This window comes from Staurois parvus, unplaced genomic scaffold, assembly GCF_062004578.1.
Source record: "Staurois parvus isolate SC_StPar_1 unplaced genomic scaffold, SC_StPar_1.0 ptg000086l, whole genome shotgun sequence".
Lineage (NCBI taxonomy): Eukaryota > Metazoa > Chordata > Amphibia > Anura > Ranidae > Staurois > Staurois parvus.
Window position 1 is genome coordinate 1,612,553 of NW_028317882.1, and position 14,763 is coordinate 1,627,315.

Below are 14,763 nucleotides of genomic sequence, written 5' to 3' on the forward strand. Positions count from 1 at the left end.
TATGTACTTCCAAGGGCAACTATGACCATGATGCTGAAAGCCAAATCAAAAAGCCTACTGGTAGGATTAGCATTTAACCACTTGCCTACCAGGCACTTATACCCCCTTCCTTACCAGGCCAATTTTCAGCTTTCAGCACTGCCGCACTTTGATTGACAATTGCGCGGTCATGCAACATTGTACCCATATGAAATTTTGATCATTTTTTTCTCACAAATAGAGCTTTCTTTTGGTGGTATTTAATCGCCACTGGGCGCTTTACTTTTTGCGCTATAAATAAAAAAAGTGCAAAAAATTTGAAAAAAAAAAAGTTTGTTTCTTTTATAAAATTTTTCAAACAGGTATTTTTTCTCCTTCACTGATGTGCGTTGATGAGGCAGCACTGATGGGCACTGATAGGCGGCACTGATGGGCGGCACTGATGGGCACTGATAGGCAGCACTAAAGGGCACTGATAGGCAGTACTGAGGTGGCACGGATAGGCGGCACTGATAGACAGCACTAATTAGGGGTCACGGATAGGCGGCACTGATATGCAGCACTGATAGGCGGCACTGATAGGTGACGCTGATTATGGGTACTGATAGACGGCACTGACTGGCATCACTGCTGGGCACTGACTGGCGGCACTGACTGGCACAACCGCTGGGCACTGACTGGTGGCACTGACTGGCAGCACTGCTGGGCTGCACTGGTGGGTGGCACTGGTGGGCAGCACTGGTGGGTGGGCACAGGTGGGTGGCACTGGTGGGCACAGGTGGGTGGCACTGGTGGGCACAGGTGGGTGGGCACAGGTGGGTGGCACTGCTGGGCACATGTAGGTGGCACTTCTGGGCACAGGTAGGTGGCACTGCAGAGTGGCACAGGTGGGTGAACTGCTGGGCACAGGTGGGGGCACTGCTGGGCACGAGTGGGCGGAGCTAGTGGGCGCACTGCTGGGCGGAACTTGCGGGTGTCACTGCTGGGCACCGATCATCAGGGCACTGATCATCAGTGCCCTGATGATCGGTGCCGATCCCCGCTCTGACAACTGCCGGTTCTCGGCAGTACTTTCCTCACGATCTGACAGCGTGAGGAAAGTGCAGCCGAGAACCGGCACTTGCATTTCCCTGTGATCAGCGTGTCATTGGACACTGCTGATCACGTGGTAAAAGGCCGCTGTGATTGGCCTTTTACCACATCACGTGATCAGCTGTGTCCGGAGAGCGCGTTCTGGGAGGACGTCATATGACATCCACCCAGAACTGGCCGGCCGCGGTGAAGCCGTCATTCGGCTATGCGCGGTCGGCAAGAGGTTAAAGTACTAGAAAGACCAAAACATACAAAATAAATGTCTTTATGAGATTTAAAAACAAAAACAAATTCCTCCTGCGCCGCCAATGCTAAAAAACAGAACCGGGTGGCTGCTAACACCTGCCCATAATACCAATAGTGTCAGAAAAGTGAATGAAAAAATTATGCTGTGCTACCCAATCAAACAGACCCCTAAAAAAATTATGAATCAAAGTGAAACAGGTGCAAATAAAATCTAAAAAAAAACCACAAAAACATTTGTGATAAATTGAGTGACCAAGAAAATTGATAAATGAAGTGAACATAGGATGATAAATAAATCACATGGCAACATGAAAAATGATCGTTATCCAAATGTAAAAAAAAAAAAAAGAATAAAAGAAAAAAAAAAATATATATATATATATATATATATGCGGCATAGTGGCTTAGTGGTTAGCACTTCTGCCGTGCAGTAATTGGGTCATGGGTTCATTCCCAACCATGGCGCCTCCTGCATGGAGTTCTTCCTGTGTTCGCGTGGCTTTCCTCCAGGTACTCCGGTTTCCTCCCACACTCCAAAGACATGCTGGTAGGTTAATTAGCTCCTGTCTAAATTGTCCTAGTTTCATCCCTGGCCACATGGGATTTCCTGCATGGTAGGGGTTGGGGAAAGACCTGGAAACCTACCCTGTAAAAATAATTGCTAAGAGAATTCATGGCTGTCCATGCAATCGCCATGGGTCGGATACGACTGAGTGGATAGATAGATAGATAGATAGTGATAAACAAGTAATAAAATTGAATCACTCAAAAAACCCAGCAGGAACAAAAGTGACAATGATGATACTTGAACAACAACGAATAAATGGGTATCATAAACGCATGAAAAATATGAGTAAATGTGAAAAATGCCATAATAAAGTGCACAGTCCCAGTGAATCTGTGTATCTTCAAAAGAAGCTGTGGAACATCCAGTAACCACAAAAAAACCCAGCAAATCCTCCACCAGCTAGCGTGCGCACTAACCTCCAGGTTGCGACCCGCAAGGGGTCATAAGGCTAAAAAAGCACTCATCAGATGTTACCCCTTCGATAATGATCAGGGCAATCCTCTACAGTGGTGTTGGTAGACACTCATCAACGTACCAGCAGTAAACTGAGAAGTCCCCATACGGATATGGCCAAAACTCTCTCCTTTCCAATAGCCCACACATGGAAATTAAATAAAAAAAAACTCCCATAGTGTAGCAAGTAAACCGTTTATTGAATAAAAACTGCAGAGTGACTACTCACATAGGTAAATGGGTCCACAGACCCATATAGGCATGGAAAACTGCAATGGCAGAGAGGTGTACAGCACTAACGTGTACCAAGATGGTGGCTGCTGTCCATACCGGAAATGACATAACCACGCATCCACTGATGGGACACATAATATGATTGTGAATATTGATAAACCAGACCATGATATAGGCCAAGAGTTGGGAAAAAAATATTTTTATTGAGCTTATATCAGTTATTAAACATATATGTTTAGCCTTAATAGTAATTCCTTTCGAGAAGTATTTTGTACTAAGAATTTAGAAAAAATATTTTACAATTAACATATTGTACTTCATCTACCAGGACCTTGTACAATATATTAAGCAATTAACATACTATACTTTGCTGTCAAATCAAAAAGTCTACATAAAATAGTAAAATACACAGAAACAGTATCACCTACCATTTTTTTAATTCTGCACACTGTGGAAAAGCATTGCCTACCCAGGTCTCTGAATTCAAGAGCATTCGTAGTAGACAGAACAGAAGAGGCAGCATTGCTTAGACTGTAGTAATGAAATGAGATGAGAGGCTGCGTTCTCTAGAAATAACAGAGGTGCAGGACAAATGCTGTGAACACATACCAGTGTTGAATGATATTTGCAGTGTAGTGGAAGTGTGGGAGACTGGAACAATAAAGCCGTGTGTGGGCAAATATAAGGATCATGGATGGACTAGTGTGTTAAGAGAGGGTTAAAGAGGTTTAGCTTGCTATTAGAGTGACTTATGCCAATTATTAAATACTAGATACTTTAAAATACTTGAGCCAAATAAGATATCCTATGGAATAACAATTTTTTTTAGATTATTTAAGGCAATGGGGAGTGTATCTCATTTATAATGTACAGCGCTGAGCAAACTTTTGGCGCTATATAAATACTGTACAATAATAATAATAAGAACCAATCAAAATCTTTCTTCGAAGTTACTTCAATACATTTTTAATATATTAACTCTTTAAAACTGAGATCCAGCCAAACAGCTAAATACACCATTAAAATCAAGTAATGGTAGCTGTTTTACCTTCCAAAGGTTTTGTAGTTCTGTCCACCCAGTTCGGAGATTTATATAGTCCTGACTTTTTGTTACTGTAGTTAAGCGGCATAGCTAATCCAGCTTCCAGCCTGTGTGATTTGACAGTGAAGCAACAGCAAGAGACCTATGAGACCATGTCTCTGCTCTCTTCTCCTGCTAGCATGTTGCTTGTTAGTACGTATTACTCAATACTTGAACTCACCTGGACTCTTTTCCTCCACACAGCAAACTGTAAGGCCCAGTTCACATTAGTGCGGGCCGTGCAGCCTGCGTTTGCTTGGGCACGACAGCCCATTCATTTGAATGTGCTACTGTGCCATGTGTCCGGCACAAAAAAGGTGCATGCACCTTTTCAAAAACGCATCCACAGGGAAACCAAATGGTCTTTTTCTCCTGGTTGCAAGTGTGAACCCCAAGTGACTGCTAACCAAACGCTTCTGATTTATGTGAATGGAACCATTCAATAATACACACTGTTGTGGCACAGTGGAATCCCCTCCCCCCCAAAAAGAAAACAGGGGCAGCATGATCACTGCAAGTTGTCTGTCAAACAGGACTGCAAAGCAATACAATGTGAATGGTTTTTCCGGGCTGTCAAAAAAAACAGCCACACGTGTGAACAAGGTCTTACATTGTTAGTTTTGTATTTACATTCATCTCTAGATCAATAAGGTGATCTTTGATTTGCATCTGATGTCAGTTCTAGGACACACTAGCTGCCATTGTGCTACATGCTGGGTGTCCAGTGTGCTCCTGTACCTTTAAGGAGGTACAACAATAAAATCATGTTAAACAAATAAAATCATGTTAAAAAGCACTTGGCGTCTTCATTATAGGGTCATTTTAGCAAGTAGAGCACCATATAAGGCAATATAGGGTAATGGTGAGGTAATTCTCCTAGATTTCCATGAATTTCCAACTTATATTAGAGTGAGCCATGTATTCAGCAGATATGTTCCCAATATACGTCAGGAGCCTCCTGGTATGTGAAAGCTTCTCAGTTGTGAGACTGTCATACCCGCTTCTCAAATGTAGGGACTTCCTGGGTGCAAACGGCAATCCCCTAGGGGAACATACCTTCCACCGTTGGCAAGTTATTTAAGCTTACAGCTGTTTAGATTTATAGAGCATATATGGAGTTAAGAAGGCATGTCATACGGGCCTAATTTACCCTGTATACTCGGGGAATTTTTTGGAAATCCTCTTCAGAGGATAATATATATATATATATATATATATATATATATATATACACGCTATCCTATTTAGGCATTGTATGCTGTGACATAGCCATATCCTAATGAAACCGCTTCAATTTTCTCAGATTGAGTAATTTTTGGAAACCCTTCATTGGGTATATAGACTCAGGTACTCACGGCCTGCTACATACATATTATATGTGTTTGGAATCTACGTACTGTGACTACCTGGCTCCCCACCCCCATATGCACCTCTGAACAAGCATCAAGGACCTGATCTTATTTCAAGTCGACGGGAGTCTTCTTGATCTTTATTGATGAATCATTTGGTACTGTGGACTTTGTTTCACTTGGGGTGGCCACCCAGGAAGTCCCTACATTTGAGAAGCGGGTATGACAGTCTCACAACTGAGAAGCTTTCACATACCAGGAGGCTCCTGACGTATATTGGGAACATATCTGCTGAATACATGGCTCACTCTAATATAAGTTGGAAATTCATGGAAATCTAGGAGAATTACCTCACCATTACCCTATATTGCCTTATATGGTGCTCTACTTGCTAAAATGACCCTATAATGAAGACGCCAAGTGCTTTTTAACATGATTTTATTTGTTTGACATGTTCACCGTGCTCATGTTTAACCTCCTTATGATCTATGTGATCAAATAAAGTATTGTCTGAATTTTTTTGAATTCATATTACTCCGCGTGGATCATTTAGTAACCTTCTTTTTTCAGGTAGGGGTGCTCTTGTCACACTACCATATTGTTTAGTATGCATTTTCTGGGTTTATGGATCCACACTTATATAAGTGAGTCGGAGATATGACAATGACACCAGTTATTCGTGTCATTTTAGGTGGCCTGTTTCTGCTCTATTTATGTAATTTGGTTTGTTGCAGGCTGGTTGGCAAGTTGAGCTGGGAATTCTCCTCTTTTATTGTTTGACATGCGTCACCCTTCCATGTGCTCCTTGCTGTGAAGGCCAGTTATAGACTGGGGCAGTGGCCATTTTTTGTATTGTCAGTTCTAGCAGCCGGACAAGTAAAAAAAAAAATTATTTTTTTGTTTATTTGTTACCAGGGGCGGACTGACAACTCATGGGGCCCCCGGGCAATAGGGGATCATGGGGCCCCTGTGTCCTTGCCCAAACTCAAAATGCCTATGAAAAAGGTACCAGGGGCATCTCATGGGGCCCCCTACTGACCCCGGGCCCTGGGGCAGTGCCCGAGTTTCCAAATGGTCAGTCCGCCCCTGTTACTATTAACCAGTTGTACCTTTATTTTTCACTAATCAGTCCTAAAAACTTCTTTCTTCCCCCTCTCCTCATACTTTTTTTCCTGCTGATTTTCTTTTTCTATCCATATATTTAAACGTTTTGTTTCTGTTCATTTTGTTTGTGATTTTTTTTTTTTTGTGTCAAACTAAAAAAGTGCAAAACTGAAAAAATGTAATTTCATTTGTTGATTAGTTCGCAATGTTTTGTACAAGAATCAAATTTAAAATGACACAATTTGTGTGTCATTTTAAATGGGACAAAGGCTAAAATAAAATATATACTTTTTATAATTTTTTTTTTTACTTTTTAGTTTTTTTACTTTTACTATTTAATATACTGAAGCAAGAGACAGCAAGGCACATAACTTCCTTTTGCAAAGTGATCAGTTTGATAAGCAAACCACATCTACTGAGTTTAGGCCTCATTCACACTGGACGTTATAAAAATGCCAGTAGCGTTAGCTGTAGAATGCTGCAATAAAAACGTGAGTTTATTTGCAATTTTTAGCTTTTTTCAGCGTTTTTCAGAGTTTGCTTTTTTTTTAGCAGAGTATTCATGAAAGTTTAAGCAGAGCTAAGAGTCATACTTCTTGGTACATGAAAAGGAGACTAGAGCTCCACCTGCTGGCTGAATAAAAGACTATACTATATTCACAGCCAATACTTCATTTTCACAATTAAAAATATTTTCTACATTTTTATATATCAGTCCTTACCATAATAGGCCAAAACATATATAAACACAATATAAGATTCATTTCTGAAGATAGTATATAACAATCTGCTTATATCGTCCCCCTGTTCCTGTATAATAGTCAGTATAGCTATCTGCTGTATGTAATGGATGACACAAAGGCATAGGTCAGAAAAAGGCAAGACAAGCATGACTTCAAGAAATGGATTTCAAAGCTCCTGCCACACTTCTGAGGATATATAAAGGTAACCTCAGGCACCTTTGCCTGCTTTTCAATTATATTAGCAGCTTCATAAAGGTCATTGTACCTCAAGTCTATTCTATATAGAGAAACGTAATAATGAATATAAAGATGATCTGATCATCCTGTGGACCTTTGGTTAAAAAGTGTCACAATCGCTTAAGCTATTTTCTCAGTACAGGCACTAAACAGCCCACTGTACAATGGTATACTGCACAATAGTACCAAACAATAAAGACAGTATTTACTATAAATGAGCAATATGGCAATCATGTAACCCTGAAAACATATTCAGATCTAGAATCCATGCTACCTGTTTTTCATAGCTCATCCTAGTGACAATGACTGATGACACAAAGCCTTTCTAGTTATTATGCTAGTGAACCACTTTTGCTATGTTTAAATACCCACTTCAATTATCTCCTATAAGGAAGCGGTAAAGACAGAGGTGCGAATTGCAGATAACTGCTTTTAGGAGCACAGTTTCAACAATACAACATCACATACATCATTGTTGACAGGTAAAGCAAAACAGACTGCATAGCTAGTAAAGGAAAAGTAACTAAGCATAACTAAACACATATACATATTACATCATCCTTGTCTTTCCAATGGAATAAAGCAGGGGTCTGAAAAATTTCTACACAAAGGGCCAATTTACCATCTTTCAAAATTTATGGGGTTGGACTGTGGTCCCCTGGGAGTAGAATATGCCCCAGTATCAGTGTGAGTAAAACATGCCTTAGGCTTGGTGGTCAGTAAGAGTAAAAAAAAATTACATAGCCAGTTTGATCAGTAGAAGGAAAAATAATACCCCATCAATGACAAAGTTGGGAGGAGTAGTGCCCCATCTTTGACATCAGTGGTAGGAATAGTACCCCTTCGTTGGTGTCAGTGGGGGAATAGTGCCTCAATGTTGGTGTCAGTGGCAGGAATTGTGCCTTATATCAGTCGGAGGAATAGTGCCCCAAGGGCCAGATAAAGTCAAGCAAAAGGCCAAAATTATCCCATGAGCTGCAGTTTGGAGACCACTGAAATACAGTACAAGTAAAGTACAAATGGGCTTAGTTGTTATTTATATGTACTACATGCCTTTGTAAAAATGACAAACTTTCGGAAACTCTGAACACAGGCCAGTACGTTCAAGGATTCCCACACCCTACGTTTGCTAAGACCACTACAACCTAGCTTGGAGTGTGGGGCTGCACAGTACAAAACTGCATGACAAAAGGCTGTAGTCCTGAAGAGAACAACTGAGAAAGACCTATCTGACTGGGTTTCAAGGCATTATATTAAAGCCATATAGAAGTGACACGGTCATGAGGGAAATACAGGGCTGCCATTGTTGGCCTTCTGAATAAATTACTAGTTGCATGGCTGTACCTGGCTTAAAGCACAAATAAATGTAAAAAAAAATATGTGAGCAGGCAGGCTCTTATTGCAGATGATACATGCAATGTCCCGTCTGCAATAAAGTATACTTACCTAACTATTCGCAGTCCCTTGTAAAATGTACACTGAGCTGCACATGCCTTGTGGCATCGGACTACTGAAACCAAGGTTTGTGTCTTTAGTTCCACTTGAAGTATTTTAGCATGGCACTAATATTTTCTGTACAACATTAGCAATTGTTTGACTGTGTGCCTTCTTCAGACAGCATCATAAACGGAGGGTAGCTTGGGTACCAAGTTATCCTCATTTCTATTGGATTACAATGAACTGTAGTGTGTGGTGTGTAATAATAATTCTACACCACTGATGTATATTAATGGATTTAAATATTAAACAATATAATGTATTTGCTACAAAACAATTAGTCACAAATACAATATTTGGCTCCATTTAGGCATTTGGCAAATATACGAAGAGCCAGCAATAGTTTTTTTTCCAATATTGTTTTGACCACAGCAAAGAAAAAGCAGGAGGGAGTTAAAGGGGAACAGATCAGTACATGATCACATGGGCTATGCAATGTCCAATATCTCAAGATGTGGCTATATGACAGATATGAACTCTGGACTTATAACCACTAGGCAGCACAGTGGCTAAATTTTTAGCACTTCCACCTGGCAGTACTATGGTCGTTGGTCTGAATCCCAACCACGGCACCAGCTGCCAGGAGTTTGCATGTTCTCCCGATGCCTGTGTGGGTTTCCTCCCACACTCCAAAGACATGCTGGTAGGTTAATTAAATCCTGTCTAAACTGGCCCCATTATGTGTATGTATGAATGTGAGTTAGGGATCTTAGATTGTATGCCCCTTGAGGGTTAGGGACTGCTGTGAATGTACAATATATATGTAAAGAGCTGCGCAAATTGATATATAAGTACCTGAAATAAATAATCCATGGTCATAACAAAAGTCATGTGACTCAGGCCTATTTAGCCAGGGTAGTATATTACTGCAGGTATACCAAGACATCTTCTTAGTTGTCGATGTGAAACAGCATGGTATGCAAAGGCCTTTCATCCTGCTCACTGAACCACAGCATACTTAGCAGGAGTGCTGACACAATGTTCTCAAGCAAATGAAGGACATCTTCATCTTTCACGTGCTGTCAGGTGCATGAATGAACCTTTATGATAGGAGGCCTGTGTGATCAATTAGTAACTATCTCCCTCTATTCATGGAATTTACCTAGGCATCTGATGAAAAGCAGAAGTGATCAGTACTGGAGCTGGGAACATGCTCTCAGAGATAATTAACTTGGCCTGTTGTGACAAGTATGTGGGATTTCTACTGTAGAGGCAATACCATACCATCTGCCCTGGATCTGCAATCCCTAAACCTTTCTAAGATAGTGATGTAAAACAGAACACACACGTCTATTTGTCTGTTGTACATACCTTTAAAAGTATTAAGATATCATTATGAATGAGAAGCCATTTATAAAACTGCTAAATAGTTAAACATATGGTATTGTGCATTCGCTGGTAAAAATACATGCAAAGATAGCATGGTTTTTAGACAGTGTTTTTATAAATATATCTTTATTTTGTTATTGTTTGCTGTAGATGTGTAGTAAAATGTCATATTTGCATGACTTCTATAGGTGCATTTAAAAAATACATCTATCACCATAGTGCTTTTCATTTTGAAAAATAAACTCACCAAATGCCCATACCTTTTATGATAAAGGGTAAGTTGCCCCAAATGCCCACTTTACACCAAACTATCCAACATCAGTAAGGATTTAGACACTCATCTTAGATATGTAAGCAGGGGTTAGTACCCCGTTTGGTAAGGTTCCTCCCCTGGGTGGAGCTGGGGAGGTGTAGTACTGTATTCCTATATAAGCTAGTGTGGGAGGAGTCTTGGTCTGAGAAGTAATGGAAACAGGCTACCTCTGAAATACACCATGTAAGGCCGTAGCCTGTGAAAGAGAGTACCCTTTGGGGTAGAGAAAATATATATAATGGCGCCTATGGAAAGAGAAAAAATTATATATAAATCACTTATTATGATATACCAGCTGCAAAAAATCCACCATAAATAAAGTGTAACAATTATTACAAAAAAATATTTTGCGCTAGTAAATATAAAAATATATCCGTGAAACAAAAAATAACAAAATATATATATATACATGAATAATATTTAAATGAGAAAAAGTTCAAATAAATAGTCCACACTTAAAAATATATGTAACACAAAAAATGTGCACAAAAATATCTAAATGTGACAACCACCACCAAAAAACGAAATAAACTCACCAGAGCTATAAAACAAAAACATGTATTGCTCTGGGAGCGATAATATAATGGCAAGTCATTCGTAGATATATCTTCAGGAAATGATATTCTGCAGAACACCGATCCACATAGACCAATTTCAGATGGAGCAAAATACTTTCAAATTATCATCAAGGAAATCCACTTCTCCAAAAAAGCCACCCTTAATCGTATTCAAGGAAGAAGATGCCAGACACTCGGAAGAAACAAAAGAACTTCATGGTGCAGTATTATTAAAAACCAACTTCCTTTATTAGGTACTCATTGCACTTAACTCAGGAGGTGTCCCAGCCGACACCAGCGTCAACAACATACAGCAATCACAGAAAACGGACCCAGCTACTCAGCACATGCGCAGTAGCTCGTAGACAAACGTAATGACGTCACATCGATCAAGCTCCGCCCTACGCGTAGCGTCATCGACGTCCTCACGGAGCGGATGGATGTGAGACGTCGCAACCTCATTAAATATGTGTAGGGCGGAGCTTGATCGATGTGACGTCATTACGTTTGTCTACGAGCTACTGTGCATGTGCTGAGTAGCTGGGTCCGTTTTCTGTGATTGCTGTATGTTGTTGACGCTGGTGTCGGCTGGGACACCTCCTGAGTTAAGTGCAATGAGCACCTAATAAAGGAAGTTGGTTTTTAATAATACTGCACCATGAAGTTCTTTTGTTTCTTCCGAGTGTCTGGCATCTTCTTCCTTGGATACGATTAAGGGTGGCTTTTTTGGAGAAGTGGATTTCCTTGATGATAATTTGAAAGTATTTTGCTCCATCTGAAATTGGTCTATGTGGATCGGTGTTCTGCAGAAGATCATTTCCTGAAGATATATCTACGAATGACCTGCCATTATATTATCGCTCCCAGAGCAATACATGTTTTTGTTTTATAGCTCTGGTGAGTTTATTTAGTTTTTTGGTGGTGGTTGTCACATTTAGATATTTTTGTGCACATTTTTTGTGTTACATATATTTTTAAGTGTGGACTATTTATTTGAACTTTTTCTCATTTAAATATTATTCATGTATATATATATATTTTGTTATTTTTTGTTTCACGGATATATTTTTATATTTACTAGCGCAAAATATTTTTTGCAATACCCTTTGGGGTAGGCCAGAGACTTTGAGGCAGAACCACTTATGGGGGACCCGAATGGAAGAGTGCGGGAGAGCTGACAGGGCATTCAATGTTCATGTATTTCTACATTGTGGTGAATTATACAGCTGGACATGAAATTATGGAGGTGAAGAATATGATGTACAGATCCGTTGACTTGTTGCGTTTACAGTACAAGTTAAAAGGCTGTATGTGTGGACATTCCATTATTCTCCCAGGTGGGCCTCGGGAGTTTCTCCCTGTACAGGTGTGTGTCAATCCTATCATCTGAGCTCACAGAAGATGGGACGTGCCCTGTCCAGCTTGGAACTGGCAGTGAATCAGGGCTGCCAACAGGTATAGTTGATCGATATGCCAGAAAGACAACATAAGCACCCAAATAATGTAGTATTAACATTTACAAATACATATTAAAAGCATGTAACTCCCATTAGAATGTGCAAATTAGCATGCTATACCTTATACTCACTTTGCCACTTGCCTAATGACCATCTTTTCTACCTGATAGGTCTGGATTTCTTTGGTGCCCAGAGCAGATGACATAACCATAGCAAGCTATATTACTTCTGTTAGCTTTCACAGTACCAAAGGACCAATCTGTATGTGCCACATAAGCTAGCATATATCCCCAATTTATATCAATTCTTTGTTTACAGACCAATTTAAAACATGTTCCCAGTAACACTGAAAGGGAGGTGACCACATCCAAAGCATTGATCTAATAGTGAAAACTGATTTCTGTGATGCTTTGTCTGACTTCCTGTAGGAAAATGTGAGTAGTCAAAGCTAGCACATGCAGCCATGCAAAAAATCATGGAAAAGCCCACTGAACTACACTAAAAACCAACAAATGGTACAATGGTTTTGTTTCAAAACTCAAAATATCAGCAATATTCATGTCAACCAATGTAGCACATTCCAGAAGAAATAATATCTCACTTTCAATCTCCATGTAGACTATATTGACATGCATTGTGTTTATCTAATCTACTTATGGGATCAAACGCTGTCTTAAAAATTTTATTTTTTTATTTTTAGCTTATTAATACATTTCTGGAGCTGAGTCCTATACGTAGTTCTTACATCTCTCCACTCAATGTTACATTACATGTATGGTGGTTAAGGTTACATTATTGGCTGTGCTAAAAAAGATGAAATCATTTTCCCTGTCATGGGCTAAGCCACAAGGGATCTGCAATCATCTTTTTTCCATTTTGCGATATTCTGTTACAAACAATATTTAAACAAGATGATACACCCCAGAGAAGACAGGCTGCGCATTTATAAATCACCCCCATATGTACATTTATACAGTATCTCATCATCACCGTAATGAAGCTTTGACAGCATGACACATTGTATAGGTTAACATTGTGTACTCTTTCAAGTCACTTAAGTAGAGCTTACCAAACTCTTTGCATTTTTTGGATTTTGGCCCAGCCTTGCATCACTGATGCATATTTCTGAAATCATATATGCTATTTTCATGGATAGTTAGGAGAAAATGTTGTTGGACTGATCTTGATTTCATTTTATCAATTATGTGATTGAGCTTGAAGCTGTCACGGTTTGTCGAAAGTTGTACATTAACAGACGTGTCAGTGAATAGGTACTCCATTTAACTCTGGTTTAGGATTACAAGGGATAGGATAATAATTTACTTTGCTAAGAACAAGCATGCCCATTTACCAATACAAATTAAGACCATATTCCTCATCCTTTATCTAAACTTCTCTTGTTGATGGCAATTTCATATGGCCTCAACAAAGTGGCAAGGGCATGGGCCTAGTCCTAAAAAACTGAAAATAGAATGTATCCAGCTAGTTGTAACAGGCTGATCTAGGTTAAAGAGCAGTGTTACCATTGCATTTTGTTCCTTAATAATGACAAAACAAGGGAATAAAGTTCCCTTTTTGGACAAACTGCCATTACAACTTTAGGCTATCCTTGATGATTGTGTATATGTATAGTATATACATATTTATCTTGTTTGTACAATAATTCAATAGGATGTAAAGGTTGCCATCGCACTGCTGCACGCGAAACAAACTATACAGTTTGTTTAGGAGGTCATAAATAAAAACAAATTTATCAAATTAACATGTGACTACAGCACTGTGCTTGGCAAACGGCTAGTGTACACAAGCTTTTCAGATCAGACAGACTGAGATCATCTCAAATGCCCTTCTTCATTAATCCTTATACATACATGCAATAGTTTTTATAAACGTCTGTAAAATTATAAAAAGTTAAGTTTTCAAAAATGTTTTCAATTAACCTAAATACAAGAGCTATTTGGTGCCTGCACCTGAGTTACTCTTCAAATTGATCCTTGTAATCATGTGAGTGCCCTTGGAGCCTGGACCAAGGCTGTACACAGGGTCTCAACTGAAATGAAGTCCCTCTCCTACTGAAACACATATGTTAACCCTAAATTATTAAATGAGTTGCAACTGTTGTACACAGCAACCAAAGCCCAATCCTGAGAAATCAGAACTTTCCTTTTTGCTATGCCCGTACTACAAGGGATAACTGTTTGTTTAGGTCTAGGGAAGAGTAAAAGCAATTTACTTACCTGATCCCCTACTCCCCCGGCAGACAGCTCTCCCCCATGTTTCGGCAGTGGACTGTCCATCGTCATCATCACATCCAGTGCATTGGTCTTCATGACGTCAGGACATTAAACCAGTGGAGCATAGGGGAGAAAATTGTGCAGGGACTAGTATAGCAGCACAGGGGAGTGGAGGATCAGGTAAGAAAATCTTCTTTTCCTTGCCCCCTAGATCTCAAAGAGAAGGTAACCTTTGCAGTGCAGGCGTAGCCCCACTGCAAGGTGGAATGTTTAAGCTTCCATAGTCAGCA

The 14,763-nt window shown here is 39.8% G+C and overlaps 1 protein-coding gene across 2 annotated transcripts in view; it reads right to left on the reverse strand.

Moving 5' to 3' along the window:
• The window catches only part of RBPMS (RNA binding protein, mRNA processing factor), a 294,262-nt gene that overhangs the window by 48,857 nt on the left and 230,642 nt on the right, over nucleotides 1-14,763 (reverse strand). The gene's annotated exons all lie outside the window — the stretch shown is intronic.